Raw genomic sequence first — 15,493 nt, forward strand, 5'->3', positions numbered from 1 at the left:
ATTTAAGCTTTTATTTTTGTAGATAAGGAAAAGAGAAGTACTACAAACTTTAATATGGGAGATTTGAAAGAGTAATGTTGGGGATGTGGTGGTTTGAGTAAATCTTCACATGTGGGTAAATCTTCACATGGTGTGGAGTACTAGATGATAATGTAATCCAAAAAATCTACTACATGTTGTTTTCAACCTACCATAATTTATTTGAACAGTATTATATATACATTACTCTTTTCAATTTACGGGTTAAAAATTTTCTAAATGATCTAAACCTTTCAATATGAAACCAAAAGTGAGAACAAAGTGCGAAATAATAGATTTCATTTTAGATGGTGGCATACAAACGGGTGAATTAACTGGAATATATGGTGAAAGTGGAATTGGCAAAACAAAAATATGTTTGCAACTCCTTCTCAGTTGCATGCTCATGCCTCCAGATGGTTTGTATGGGTTATCAATTTACATACAAGCATGCCCGGTGTTTCCTTCAAAAAGATTAAATGCACTGAGCAACAGTATTTGTGGATCGTTATCTGGCGAAAATGTGTTGTCCTCGGTGCTTGTTAAAAAAATTCACAACCCTGATCAAATCTTTTTTGTGTTGAACCAAGTCGAACAACTTGTGTTAACCTCTCATGAAGACTGCCAACACACGAGGGTTGTTGTATTTGATTCTATTGCATACTTGTTCAGGCATGCACATGACAACACTTCAAAAGGTTTTATGGAGATGAGTCAAGTATTATCGTTGGTTGCAAGAAAAATGAAACACATAGCAAGCATGTACAACATTGCATTCATTGTAGTTAATGAGGTAACCAATGTATTCGAAAACAATAACTCAATGTTTAAGACATTCACATCCGGCCGGGAAGTCAAGACATCATTAGGCGATAAATGGGAAAGGGAAGTCCAGAATAAGATGTTCATTTCGAACCAATACAACATCAATACAGACTGTTGGTTAGGGGTGAGAAAACCGGGCACCCAGTAAAAAATTTAGGACCCGGACTTGGAATTGGTTGGAACTGGGTCCTAAAATTCGAATCTGGAATTGGAATTGGTTCAACCGGGTCCTAAAATTTAGGAATTGGTATTTGAACCACCGGGTACCGGTTTCGGTTCCGGTTACCCACTTATGCATGTAATTATTAAAATATAATACAAGTTTTATTTCTTATTTTAGTTAGGTTCATTTTTAGCGTTTAATACTTATATTTATTTGTGCATTAAGCTATTTGTATTTATGTTAGGCATTAATAATACTTTTTTAATTTACAAATTAGATACATTCAACATATTTTAATTATTTAAAATTTATTTAGTTTAGCATATGTTAGGTAACCGGGTACCTAACCGGTCGCGGTTCCGGTTCCAAAAAGTTGAGGATTGGAATTGGATTTGGTTATAACCGGGAACCACCGGGTCCAATTCAGGCTCCGAACCCGCCGGTTCCTAACCGATTCCGGTTCCAATTTTGGGTACCCGGAAGTTTTGCTCACCCCTAGTGTTGGTACCGAGAATGGCTGTTGTTTAAAAGCACATACACCGCCATACAAGGGCGGCGATGCAGTTTCCGCATCACAAACGGAGGTTTGGCATGCTAAACAACGACAGCAGGTCTACTTATTATACCATTAGTTGCATATTGGTACGATTAAGGTTGCTTAGTGGTACGATTTAGGTTACGAAGTGTATCTTTGATTTGCATAAGTAGTACCATTTATGTTATTCCATATCCCATTGAGATGCATTGTGGTACAACTCTATTCTTAATAAGTGTACCATTGAGTTTCGTAAAAGTACAATTATAAAATTTAGTGTACCATTGATTTGCTTAGTGGTACCTAGCATAGTGATGCCATTTATGTTACTTTGTCTACGATTGAGTGGCATAATGGTTATATTTATGTTACTTTGTGTATTATAGAATTACATAATGATGCCATTTATATGACTTAGTGTACAACTGATTTGAATAATGGTGCCATTTATGTCACTTAGTGTGCCAGGGGTGTTACTTTGTAATTATACGTATATGAACCAGCTCTAATTTTAGATGGATTTGTAAGATTTGGTAATTTGATAGTACAGCTGTAACAGTGACAAGTTATGCTATAGAAATAAATTACGTAATTGAACACAAGTCCCATCACGTTGGGCTCAATGCAACAATAAAAAATCCTAGTAAATGTTTCAGAAAGGTAGTTGGATGTACTCAGATGAAAACCATTTATGTATTCTATATATTGAATAACCACGAATACAATTTCCTTAATATCAAACCAAAAGACCAAATTGTTTAAAGAACATGTACTGTTAAAAGAACTTCTACTTCCCTATGGGGAACAAAGGTAATGCTTCAACTATTTTCCTTCTATTACATACTTTCAGTGCTTACGTTTTTTATTCTAATCGGCCTTATTGTCATATGTAGTACTACTAGTATATCAGTTCAGTGGTATTAATATACATGTCTGTTGTACAGTCATTGTTGTGAATGAAACAAAGCTGTAGTACTAGTTAGACACTAACAACATGTGTTTTTGCAGCTAATTCTCGTGCTGAAAAAAACGTACGAAGCTATTACGAAGAGTTTCAAAGATTAATAAAGTCGGGGAACACGATCCAAAGGCTATCATTAGGGATTTGTGCATGCCTAAGCACAGCCAGCGTATGATGTTATGTCATCAACTAGCCACGATTGCAAGGAGTGGCATAGAAGAACCGATCAAAGGGATTGATTTCCACCAAGACTATCCTTTCTTGACTTTGTACAAGGTTGGTAGGGCACGTTACTTTCGGAAGGAGGCTTTTTGTTTCATGTGGTACTTGGTCGATGTAGCAAAAATAGCCATTTGTTTCAACTTGAGGACATTAAGGAGATATCTAACTGAGTATTATGCCTATCCAGGTTACCACACCTACCTCAAGCGTTTCTTTGAGTTTTTTCAATATCTTGAGGATTGGTTGTTAGATGTAGACGAGCAAATTGGGAAGGGGAATGAGTGGGGCGTTATCCTTGTTGGTAAGAGGTTCACTACACCTACTGAAAAATGAATCAAAGTCACATGTGAATGGCTTCAATTCACACAAGAGGATCCAATCAAGGCTCTTACTACCAACATCGATCACCGCTTCTCTTTTCGACGCAAAATGTTGGCTAAAAATGGATGATTAGACTGCTATCTTGTCTCTTGTTACTGCCGAACCCTTCACCTACGATGACTACCCACCTCAGTATGTCAAAACGCGTACAACAGACACTTCATTTGTATGAGACAAACACGAAAATCGACTCCTCCAAGGGGTATGGGTGGACATCAGAGTCGAGTTTCGAGTTTTGTTGATCGTTATCTATGGTCGTTTCCTTCTTGACTATTTAACGGCATGGCTATTTAGTTGTCTGGGGGTAGTAGATTTTTTTTTCTCACCTAAGGCTGCGTTGTAGTTCTTTAGTGATTAACATATAGTAATATGTAGTAGTCAATGTGTTTTAGTAATGTAGTAGTTTTTCAGTAATATGTAGTAATCAATGTGTTTTACTAATGTAGTAGTATTCATTCAATTTTCTGCTATTTAATTTTGCTATTTGCTATAGTAATTCACTCAATTTGCTATTTGGTAATTGTTGGTCCTATAATCAGCATAACAAATCTTAACTTAGAAATTCCTTAGTTTTGTTAGTCATAAAATCAACATTCACCACCATAACATATTTTGTAAACAAACTGTCCTCAAATCACCCACCTAATGCTGCAAGAAAGGTTTACCAAAAACTGACAACCAAATATTCAGAAAAACTGGTTACACCTGCACTACACTACTCTAAAAAGTTTTCTGAGAAGTTCCTATTGTTCTTTTCAACCTCACTCGTTCCGTGGCCAAGATGCCATCAAACTGTCCTCTGAGTTCGTTGAAGGAATTGTTCGCGTCTTCCAAAAACAACCTCTTCCACAAGTTCTTCTCCTGCATGAAATATTCTCATGAAATATTCTATAAAAATTTAACAAACAAAATTTTAGCAAAGCAAACAATCAACCAATAAAATTTACCAAACCAAAGCACCAATAACAAAAGCATGAAACTTACTTACCATAGGGTAACTGCTTTCAAATGAACTTCGTGCACAATATTTAATGCAACCAAGCATGAGCACCCCACAGGAAAAACTAAAGGAAAAAAATGGAATGCTTAGTGGGAACATATTCAAGTGTAATACATTTTTATTTGCTTCAACAATAGCATCAACAGGCAAAGTGCTTACGTATATGTTTGCTTCACCATGGGTACCACATTCCTACTCCATTGATGAACACTACCCGCCTCCCACAGCAGATCCTTTAATTGAAATACAACATCGACTCCCTTTACCTATATGCCATTATGTAACAACCAAGCTAAGCAAATAAACAACTAAAACCTGTAAAGAGTAAAACACCCTTTTTTACTAACCGTTTCTGTAACAAGCTCCGCATGCTGATCATATGGGTCTTTTGAATACAAAGAATCAATCATCCACAGCTGCCTCTTCACTAGATCAACGCATAGGCACCACCAGTGTTCATCTGACTTTTCAGCACACCCATCAAGCATAGGGAAGAAAACATGTACCATCATTTCAAATACATTACACTATATCATAAAATACAAATACAGAATTCTCTAAGAGATAATTAGAGAACAATTGCCTACAAGTTGAATTTTAACATTTGGAACCGATAACAACAACTTGCACTACTTCCTTGCAAGGTTCTCATAATCCCTCTCCTTTTCCTTAATCATCATCTACAAAAAAAAAAAAAAAAAAATCAACCATTAACCAAAATCAGTCATCACATCTACAGAAAAACACTTAAATCAGACATAAATCATTCACGACGTACACTTTACTCATCACAAGATTCACAAATACAACTCATAAATCATACAACACTTACTGCATAAGAGGGATCAATAAAAATCCTTTTCCTCCGTTTTTGAAACTCCATTTCCTCCCAGTACTTTGTGTACATAACCGATGCCATCCGCACATATTGATGCCCAACACGGGCTCTAGGTCCGACCACACCATAACAGTCCCTCTATGTGGCATTCATTCTATCACATTCAATAATCGAAGATCCTTCCCTGTCAAACAACACCACAATTATAACCTTTTTTAGAACAAATAACTAACATAGTAATAACTCTTCACACAATACACATTTTAACTCACTGGTTGTCATCCTTCAAATCCTTCCACCCCTTAACATACATCTCCAAACGCTTATCATAAGCTGTTTCCCACGTCAGCACGCTAATTGGTTCTCCATTGCTCGAATAACTGCCAAACGAAGAGTCTTTTGCTTCAGTTTGGCACTTCTCCATTGGAAATTTGCTCTTTAAACCCTTGTTAATTCTACCACTTTGCCGGGGCTGGCTTCCTTTACCTGTGCTAAGGGTGTGCATATCTTCACCATTCTTGTTGTTCTGACCAGCCTTCGAACCACTGCCTAAAGCAGACCCAATTATCCCCTCAACTAGACTAACAAGCCTAGGAGTTTACAAAGCAAGGACCTACACAAATTTTAAACCCCACATTATGGTCATAATCTCATTATGAAACATTAAGCCATATTATGTGAACTAGTTACCTGATCTGCCATGGTATGAACTGCTGAATCATGTAAACTTTTACTTTCCACCGACTTCCTTTCCATTAGCTCAATATCACCATCTCTTGGCACTAGAGGATGGTCCTCCCCGTATGAAATTTTAAGCACCTGTTACACGCACCAATATTAGATCCATAAACCAACCAACTTTATATAATTCAAATATTTTTCTAACTCGCCGGCAACTGCCCAAACTCTATCAGGTTGGCACACGATGGAGGTGATCACATGTTCTGTATCACACACCATCACCCTTGGGTATATACCCCATCGGGTTGGCACACGATGGAGGTGATCCAAATAAAAAAATCTGCCATATACCACTAAATTCATTAGCCAAAGATTAATGAAATCAATATCCAACTATTTCTCAAAAAATAGTCCAAATATTTAATAACAATACCAAAAGAAAAACAATACCAAAAGAAAGACAATACTGCCACCACAACCACAATGAAATCCATCCTTTTGAAACTTTCTCTGTATTCTATTAGCAGAGTCACGAACCCATTCAATGGTGAACTTGCACCAATCGTACTCTCCAGCTTCACAAGCCACTGCCAATGCTGGCACCAAGGATGCAGCCAAATTAGAATTGTTTGTTGTGGTGCACACTACCATCCCAAGAGCAACAATTAAGAATGTGGTCATAAAATCCTCCTTATCCAGTTCTGACTCTAACTTCACAATACAACCATCTTCTAGTTGAGGACATAGTGTTGCAGCTGCAAGATTAAGAGAAACAGTCTCTCCCTTCAACCCAACACCATATTGTTGAAACACCCGCACTATCTTCTGGGTATCCTTTTTGGAATCCCCGAGAACTAAAGGAACCTCGTTATTCCCCATTGGAATACCAAGGACAGACCTAACTTGGTTTGGCCCCAAAGGAAGAATGGATCCATCCCCAAACAATATTGTACCATCAGCAAACACTCTGCTCATCAGCCAATAACAAAATTATCTCGGGATAACCTTCATATCCAAATGCAGCAAGCCCCCAAATCCCATACTTTTAACCAACTCCTGCCTTGTATCATCAAATCATTTCACAACATCATAGAACTTCTCCACTCGACAAACAACATTGGGTTGCTGCAAACACAGACTAAGTCAAACCATTACACATTACCATTTTGCAAAAAAAAAAAAGACAATCACTCCTTTCACCAAAACCAAATCATATATATACCTTCCCAATTTTCTCATAATGTGTCCATAGGACTACACCATCAGCCATAACTCTATGTCCTTCTGATTCAAATCCCTGCAGATCAAAACAAATGTTTCCCACACTCAATACTTTTACCTTACATAAATACCATATTCATAAGGGTGGATACTACTTTCAAAGCCAAATAACAACCAAACATAGCACTCTAAACATGTGTACCTTCTTATTCAAAACTTCGTGCACCGACTTCCCTTTTCTCTTCTTACTCTTTCTCTTCATATATTCCTTTATCATCAGCTTCATCAGTCCGGAACTTGAATTTGAACCACCCTCATTGCTCGAATGTTAAGATTCATTAATCTCATCATCGTGCTCTTCAGACTCATCATCAACATATTTTCCCTTACGTTTACCCGTCACAAGAGCTTTAGAACAGGCTAAATTCTTGGGGTTCGATGACTGTGGGGAATATTTTAAGCATTACCCCAAACTTGAACCCCACTGTGATCATACACTTAAGTACGGTGGCGTCCAAAGGGAAGGAAGCCAGAGCAAAGGAGTTGCCAACAAGTTTTAGGAACTTGTAAACCGTTCACAAGGTGAAGGTTACACCCCTTAACGATCCAGGAGATCGTCAACTCCAATAGATCTGGAACCATGATTGGTAGTTCGGGGATGAAGGTACAAATCCAACCTAAAAGAGATTGAACATGCCCTAATAATAGGCCTCTAATTTATTCTTCTCGTATTCATGTGTGATTTCTGACTAACATACAATCAATAGGTTTACCCTAAACCTGTTTAATCTATGTTGGTTGAATATTAATGCACAAATAAAACTATTATTGGCGATCACTTGAATTATAATCAAATTAACCCTAAACAAGATTATTAATTATCTTATTAAGCGTGATTACAAGTAGAAATTCCTTTAAACATGCATAAAAAGTGTGATTAAGCAATAACAATAAATATCAAGCAACATAATCGCAACATAATCATCATCATAAAAAACTAAAAATAATAATAATAATGATTATAATCATATTAAAGCATAATAATAGCAAGATCCTAGGCATGATACTAACAAGATTAATAACAAAACCTAGCATGTCACTAAGCAATAAAAATCAAAGCTTTAACCCTAACATGATACTAAAATGACTATTAGGAAGAGAATAGGAAGCATCGCAGGAATCATAATAAGCATATTTGATATTAGAAATTTTAGTTGTTACCCTAAACATGATACTAGGAAGATCAAAACACCCTAGACATGATTTCTATATCATAATAACAATTAAAGCACTTAATTGGATGCCTCATACCTCTTTCTAATAACAAAATACTTACGTTAGTAACTTCAAGGAAAATAATGATCAAACAATTAAATTAAATAATTGAAATAGAGATTTGTGACCAAACCCTCAAAAATTAAAACCTTTCACGTCTAGGGCGAAGGCAACTTCGAACTTGACTTGGTGTGTCTAGATGTTGTGAATGCGGTATTGTGTATGAGAAAAGCTAGTTTAGGAAAGAGAGAGAGAGTAATCAAGAGATTCTTGATGAGAGTTGGTGAGAGCGTGAATTGAAAATTTATGAGAATTGATGACTAGAGTTGATGATTGAAAATGGAGGTTTTAGGAGGCTATTTATAGAGAAAATCAGCCGGATATAAAAAAAACGAATCAGAGTTTCGAAAAGAATAAAATACGACTGCAGCACCAAACACGCGTCTGTCGCCAGGCGACAGAGCTGTCGTATGGCGCTAGAAATAATTTTCCACGCGTTTTCTTATTTTGATAAAATTTAAGCGTACGAGAGGGCAAAATTGTATTTTCCTTAAAAACACTTCATTTATTCTGATTAAAACTCTTAAAAGTCACCTAAACTCAATTTATCAATGCTAATTAAATTAGGATTCAAAAGAAACTTCAAGAAGATTCTAGAAGACTATAACCAATCCTAATTGCTTTAGGAATGATAAATCATAATAGGCCCTCCTATAGATCATTGGGCCGCATAAAATGATTAAACCGGACCCAGTTTAGTAATTTGGTCATAACTTCCTCATTATTCATCGGAATTGGGCTTATAATATATCGTTGGAAAGCTCCTTTCGAACCCAACCCAACTACACCATTATTGGACCCTTGCCATGGACCAAACCAAACTGGATTTTCTGTTTTCTCAAAAATAGTTTTCCAAAAACAGAGAGAAAGAAATAAAACTAACCGCAACACTAGACTTTCCACACTTTCACTTCATTCGATTATGATTTGACATGAAAGGTACTCATCACAGGGTTTTGTTTTGGGGAGACACAAATGGGTGTCTATAGAAGCCCCTAGTTTGACTGAGTTTGGAGAAACGCGAGTTTCAAAAACAAAAGTCAAAGTAGCGATAAGAATGGAGAATGATTCAGAACGTTCTGCGATCCTAAATCATTCTACTAACACCGATACCTGCAAAACTAGCGTTAGTTAAACAGATAAGAGAGTTAAGAAACGCATATCTTGCACCGTCGAGCACACGTCTCTGAAGGTAACCGATTTGTTGTTGTATTGCTGATGTTATGACAACCTTCCACAAGCTAGGGAACGTCATCCTGCTGTTTGTTTTGACGATCTTCTGCGAGCTAGAAAATACCGCTTGAGTACTGCTACGCCTGTAACTTCTTCTAATTTCGTCGTTATAGAATTCTATAAGCTAGAGAACCCCATCGAAGAGTGCTTCGCCTAAAACGACCTTCTTGCACTTTGTGACCATCTTCCGCAAGCCAGAGAACACGATCGAAGATTGCTTCGCCTAAAACTATCTTCATTTGTTGCGACAATACTCAGAAGAGTATCACCGAAGACTAATGCCTGTCGATCCTTTGATTTTGCTATGCCAGTGCGTCAACACTTTTGCTGCCTTTGAACCAGTATGTCAGTGCTTCTGAATTGTGAACCAGAATGTCGGTGCCTTTGTGTTGTGAACCATTATGTCGGTGCCTTTACCATTATATCGGTGCTTTTGTAGTGAGCCAATGTTTAGTTGCTTTAAGCTAAGTGAGACGATCATTCATCAAGTCGATCACTTAATGTGATTGTAACCGAGCCGATTAACAAATAATGTCAAATTGCTTATAGGGGCTAACTGGCGTACCAAGGAACCCAAAAATTGTTGTACGAGGTTAAAATAACCGTTCTGAGAGGCTTAGAGCTGTGTCGCCGCTGAAACGTCGTTGGCGCCACGATTTTGCTCTGTCGCCAGACGCTGCACTCTGTCTCCTGGCAACAGAGCTGTCGTTTGGCGCCAAAACTCGGGATTCCGTATAAATTCCCTTTTCTTCTTCATTTCACCGCTGCTGCTCTTCTTTCTTCGAAAATCATCGCGGAATTCGATTGCTCTAACTTGCTCGTTTCTCAACCAAATTTTCTCAAACTTGTTGAAAATCAAAGCTTTATTCATCTTGATTCCCAATCGATGTAAGTTTTCTTCAAACTCATCTCGATTTTTGCTAAATTTGTGCGTTTTTGTTCGCAAATTTTTGAAAAATTCGAAACTTCTTTTTCTTAATTCGCTTTGTTTGTTTAATTTTATGCCATGAAATTGCTTGATTATGTTTGTATATTGCCTTGGGAGTATTTTGAGTCTTGTTTGACTCAATTTGGTGAAGAAACGAACAATTCACCATTGTTGGACCTCTTGAGGTTGGGAAAACAATGTGGCTTGTTCTTGATGTTTTTGCTAGCAATTATTGTCCAATTTATCACAATAATTATCATAGTATTGCAAGAAATTGTTTGGATGCTTGAAAAATGTCGTATATGCTCGAATTGAAATCGTGCTCTATTTTAGTATTATGTACTCTATTTTTGCAAACATAGTATCATGCGGCTAGGCGAACCTTAGATGCTATAGAACCTTAATTTATGTCAATTTTGAACAATGTATCATGGCTAGACATCGAGGTTCGAGTTCATGGTCCCGAGACACGCAACAGGAGCATGAGCCCGTTGAGGAGGACGCCGACCCGTCCACCTCTCTTGGTCCCCTCCCCGAGTGGGATGAGCGGACTTTGTACTTTGCCCCCGGCCACCATATTTCTAAGAGGGTGTGTCGTGGGATCACCGCTGGTAGGACGCGTTGCCACGGCTCCGGCAACGACACCCTGGGCAAGGTATACAAGACGTTCTTCAGCGTTGATGGGGAGTTGAGACTTCTCTGGGAGTCTTGTGGGCTAACTGCCCTGTTTGAGGCCAAGCAGACCATGAGCTCTTTTGACGGAGGTCACCGCGTGGTTCGTGCTCTGGTGGAGATCTTCTGGGACACTACCAACACTTTTCACTTTCCTTAGGATGAGATGATGGTCACCCCAGGCCAGCCGACTTCAGTCTCATCTCGGGACTTGAGTTCAGTTCTACTGCGCTGCCGTTCGACAACAACATCAGCGTCTAGTCTCCTGAGGTTGATGAGCTACTGGGTCACGATTGCTATTCGGGCCCGTGCTAAGGTGGAGTCATCACAGTTTAGCACCAAGTGCATTCGCCGGTCTACTTTTGCGGCAGCTTTCGAGGATGATGCGACCACCCGAGAGCAACACATCTTTGCGCTTATCTTGCTGTCAGGGACGTTTTCCCCTGACAAGGGTAGTAGAGCGTTGCTTTACTACCTTCCTGCTGTCCGCGATCTTCACCTGATCGGGACTTATAAATGGTCCAGCTTAGCCTATGCCGACTTTCTTCGTGCCTTGCGAGACTCATGTCGACATCGGTCCTACACGAGAGACATCGCTCTGTCCGGCTTCTAGAGAGTCGTAGAGGTATACTTTATCTCCTATAAAGTTAGCTCTAAGCTTTTGTTAGTATTTGCTGATGTCTTTTGTCTTTTGTAGATTTGGTTCTACGAGTACTTTCCTTCACTCGCGCCGGCGAGACCGTCTCCACGCGAGTTTCCTGTTGGCGCCTGCTGGGGAGGCCGCTACATCCGGGTGACTACTGCCCATGTTTGAGAGCAGATCCTCTTGGTATGATTTTTGCATAGTTAACATCTTTGTATTGCTTTTAGTAGATCTTTATCTAATAGGCATTCTTTGCAGGAGCCTAAGGTGCTATACAGACCATGGGGTGGTTTGGTAGTCCGTGGGCTAGCCGCGTTGTACATTGCTGAGCGTCGCTACTTCTGAGGGACATATGGGGCGGTGGCGTACCTAGGAGAGAAAGTTTCTATTCATCACTCCTCGGATATTTTTGTCGTCCCTACTTCTCTGCCACGTCAAATGTTCAAAGACGTGAGGCTGCTCAGCATGTCCGAGAGGTCGCCTGCTGGTACCCCTTGTTGATCTCACACTATCCCAGGGCGGTGCTACGAGGAGGAGTTGCTGCCATTGCTAGCTTCGGCCCCTGTTCTTTCTATGGAGGCGGCGGTATGATTTTTATCTTTTACCTTTTGCTAAAAAGCCCCCACGTGATATTTTACTCACTTTGGTTTGCATTTTGTCAAGCTAGGCCTATTGAGTTTGTGCCCCCTCGTATGTCCATCCACTACCAGGGGACATACGGGCTTATCGAGGAGATGATTCCTCCAGCTCCCGAGGATCAGTGCTTTGTGGAGCGATCCATTCCTCGCCACCAAACTCAGGTGAGTTTATTTACTTGCTATTTGTTCATTTTTTTCTTGTATTGTTACTGATTTTATTTTCTTTGACAGTTCTCGCACGAGGTGGTTACGGCGATGGCGAGGTGCATAGACGCCTTCCGGAGCCAGCTGGTTCGGATGAGGAACGTGGCTACCTATCATCGCGACGACGTTGTCCAGGAGGTAGCTTTTTCCCCTTATTTCTGCATTGTTATGTTTCTATTTTGATTACTTCTGACTTGGTTTCTTCTTGCAGGGACAACCTATTCCTTCTCGTACCCGGACGATACTTGAGGTCCGGAGAGAGCCGGTGAGGTCTAGCTCGAGGCGTCGCCGCACTAGTTCTGGCAGTCGGGGTGGTCGATCTGACGCTGCCCGGACCAAGGCGGTGGAGGACTCGGGCTCTTCATCTAAGGGTGCACAGGCTGGGCTGGTAGGCCATGGAGGGGCAACTTTGGCTTCGTGAGGTGGTGGGATGCACGAAATTGGCTCGTCATCGCAGCAGCCTCCATAGCCTCAGCCTATGTCGGGTCATAAGGGTGACGTTGGGTGGACGGGTCCTAAGCTGAGTTTTCCTCCTCTTGGAGAGACTGTAGCTGGAGCTGGAGCTGGTGGGGAGCATACTCCTCCTTCTACGCAGTTTTTTGATATGATGAACATCCCTCATCATCTGCGTCCTCCACCGCCGTAGTTGTACCTGTTGTTTATTTATTTTGACTTGTATAGGACTTTGCCTGATTGACTCATTTATTAGACATATTTGTATACACATATTATTATCTATTATGGCGGTTTTTATTTTTGAATTTATTTTTCATTTTTATGTGCATGTTTGTGCATGTAAAAAATTGTGATAAAATTAATTTTGCGCAAAAAATTCCATCATTTTTATTATTAATGGAGGGTATCCTACTTTCTCCCCAAAAAAGAAAAAATGAAAAATAAAATTGGATTTACAGCAAACCTAAAATTAAATTAAGTCTGAATAAATCTGAAAAAGAAAAATTGAAGGAAAATAAATGAAATTAATATGTAAGGGTATTTGTAGAAAGGGATAAAATTGTAAAGTCATTGTACGAATTCGAATCATAGCCAGAAAAACGCGATTTGAATAGCTCATTGATAAAACATTGCAGCGCCACGTGTCGCCACGCGTTTTGCGCTAGCGCCAGGCGTCGCTGCTGTCGCCAGGAGTTGCTGCTGTCGCCTGAAGTGCGTTGACTCCAAATCCTTTCCGGAGTAAAACTGCATCGATTTTGTGCATAAATATCCCCCTAATCTGCCGAATTTCTTCATAATTCTAGCAGATTAATCATAGTCTTAGCTTCTTAACAAATAATCATGTCTTTAGTTACTAAGAGTTTTACCAATTTCACTCGTGAATGGTGTCGGTCTTTAACTGCTAAAGAGAGAAAAGAACTTGACTTTTTTCACATGGGAGGTATTTATTGTGTTAAGGAGGTAGATCTTGATATAGATTTCATTCATACTGCCTTAGAATATTGGGACACAAATACTCATTATTTTAGACTAGGGTGTGATGAAATTAGCCCTTTACCGGAAGAATTTTGTGCCATCTTTGGCTTCCCTTCATTAGATCTTGCGGTAATCTCTAGAATAAAAAAATATATTATTATAAAGATTTTGAGCGCTTCTTTAATTTAAGAGACAAAGATCTAACAAATATTATAGATGATAGTGTATTTAATTTAAAAGAATTTGCACGCCATTACTTTGATAGACCCTATTCTGAGTCTTTTAATGTTTATAGAAGAAGGGCTTTTCTCTTTTACATGCTTAACCAATATCTTCTCACTAGTGGTAAAACTAATGAGGGTCAAGCAATCATATTAACTATTTTGGAGCAAATTGAATCTGGAAGAAATCCAATGTCGTTAATTCTTGGAGAGACTATGCTTAGTCTTGATTAATTGAAGAGAAATCCAAAAGCACCTTTTCGGGGCTCTCCAATTTTATTACAGGTAGAAAAATAATATTTTTTATTACAGAAATCAAAAACATATTTTTGTATAGTAGTATTAATTTATTTGAATTGAATTTTTTGCAGATAAGGCTAATGGAGAGACTAGAATTAATTAGTCCTCCTGACAATGTTGAAAAATATACTCCAAATTGCTTTGTGAGGCAAAAGAAACGCTTCTCTAAGATGGGGCGTCATGAATGGAATAAAGTCTTTGCCTCTTGCAACTTTGCTATCAAGTGGGTCATCCCTTGGTGGAGAATAGAGAAGATGGTTGGTGTCAACAAGCAACCTTTCTGTCGTCTTCCAAGCTTAACCAAGATGACTTTTTATTATCCCTGCAGGGTAGAAAGACAGTACGGTCTACTTCAAACAATTCCTTCTAGGGATATTCATCGTCCCTATGAATTCCCTGTTTCACAAGAAGTAGAGAAATTTGATGCATATTGGAGCGCTAAACCTTTATGGGAAGTGATTACCCAAAAGGTTCCTCCTTCCCTGCCCAATGATGTAAAGAGGTGGCTTCTCAAGAAATCTTCAAAGGACATGAAGAAAAAATAAGAGTAAATCCAATACAAAGAATCGTCTGGGTGACAAGGTGATTCCTGTTAAGGAACGCTTGGGTGAATAGATTAAGTTCAAAACACCTATGATGCCTAAAAAGAAATACTCTACAAAATATAAAGGGAAAAGAAAAGCTGACACTTCAGAGAAGAAGGTTTGGGTTGAAAAGAAACATGGATTCCTAGCTAGGGGAGAAACCATTTACTCTAAAATTGAATGTAGGTCCTCTAAAGGATGCCTACTAGCTAAAGTCATGGACGATGAAGAGGACTCAGATAAAAATTGGAAAAGAGCTAAGAAAGAGAAGAAAGTTTTAAGCATGGATTAACTTCCAATTTATTAGACTTAGTTTTAAATTTAAAGTTAATTTGTTTTATTAAGCTTTTATTCAAATTCCATCAATAATGTAATTTTTATTTTATTTTATTAATGGTATTTCAGCCTTTAAATTAAATCAAATTCTTTAAATTTAATTTATTAAAGTAATGAAAATAG

Source organism: Chenopodium album, chromosome 8 (genome assembly GCF_948465745.1).
Source record: "Chenopodium album chromosome 8, dcCheAlbu1.1, whole genome shotgun sequence".
Taxonomy (NCBI): Eukaryota; Viridiplantae; Streptophyta; class Magnoliopsida; order Caryophyllales; family Amaranthaceae; genus Chenopodium; species Chenopodium album.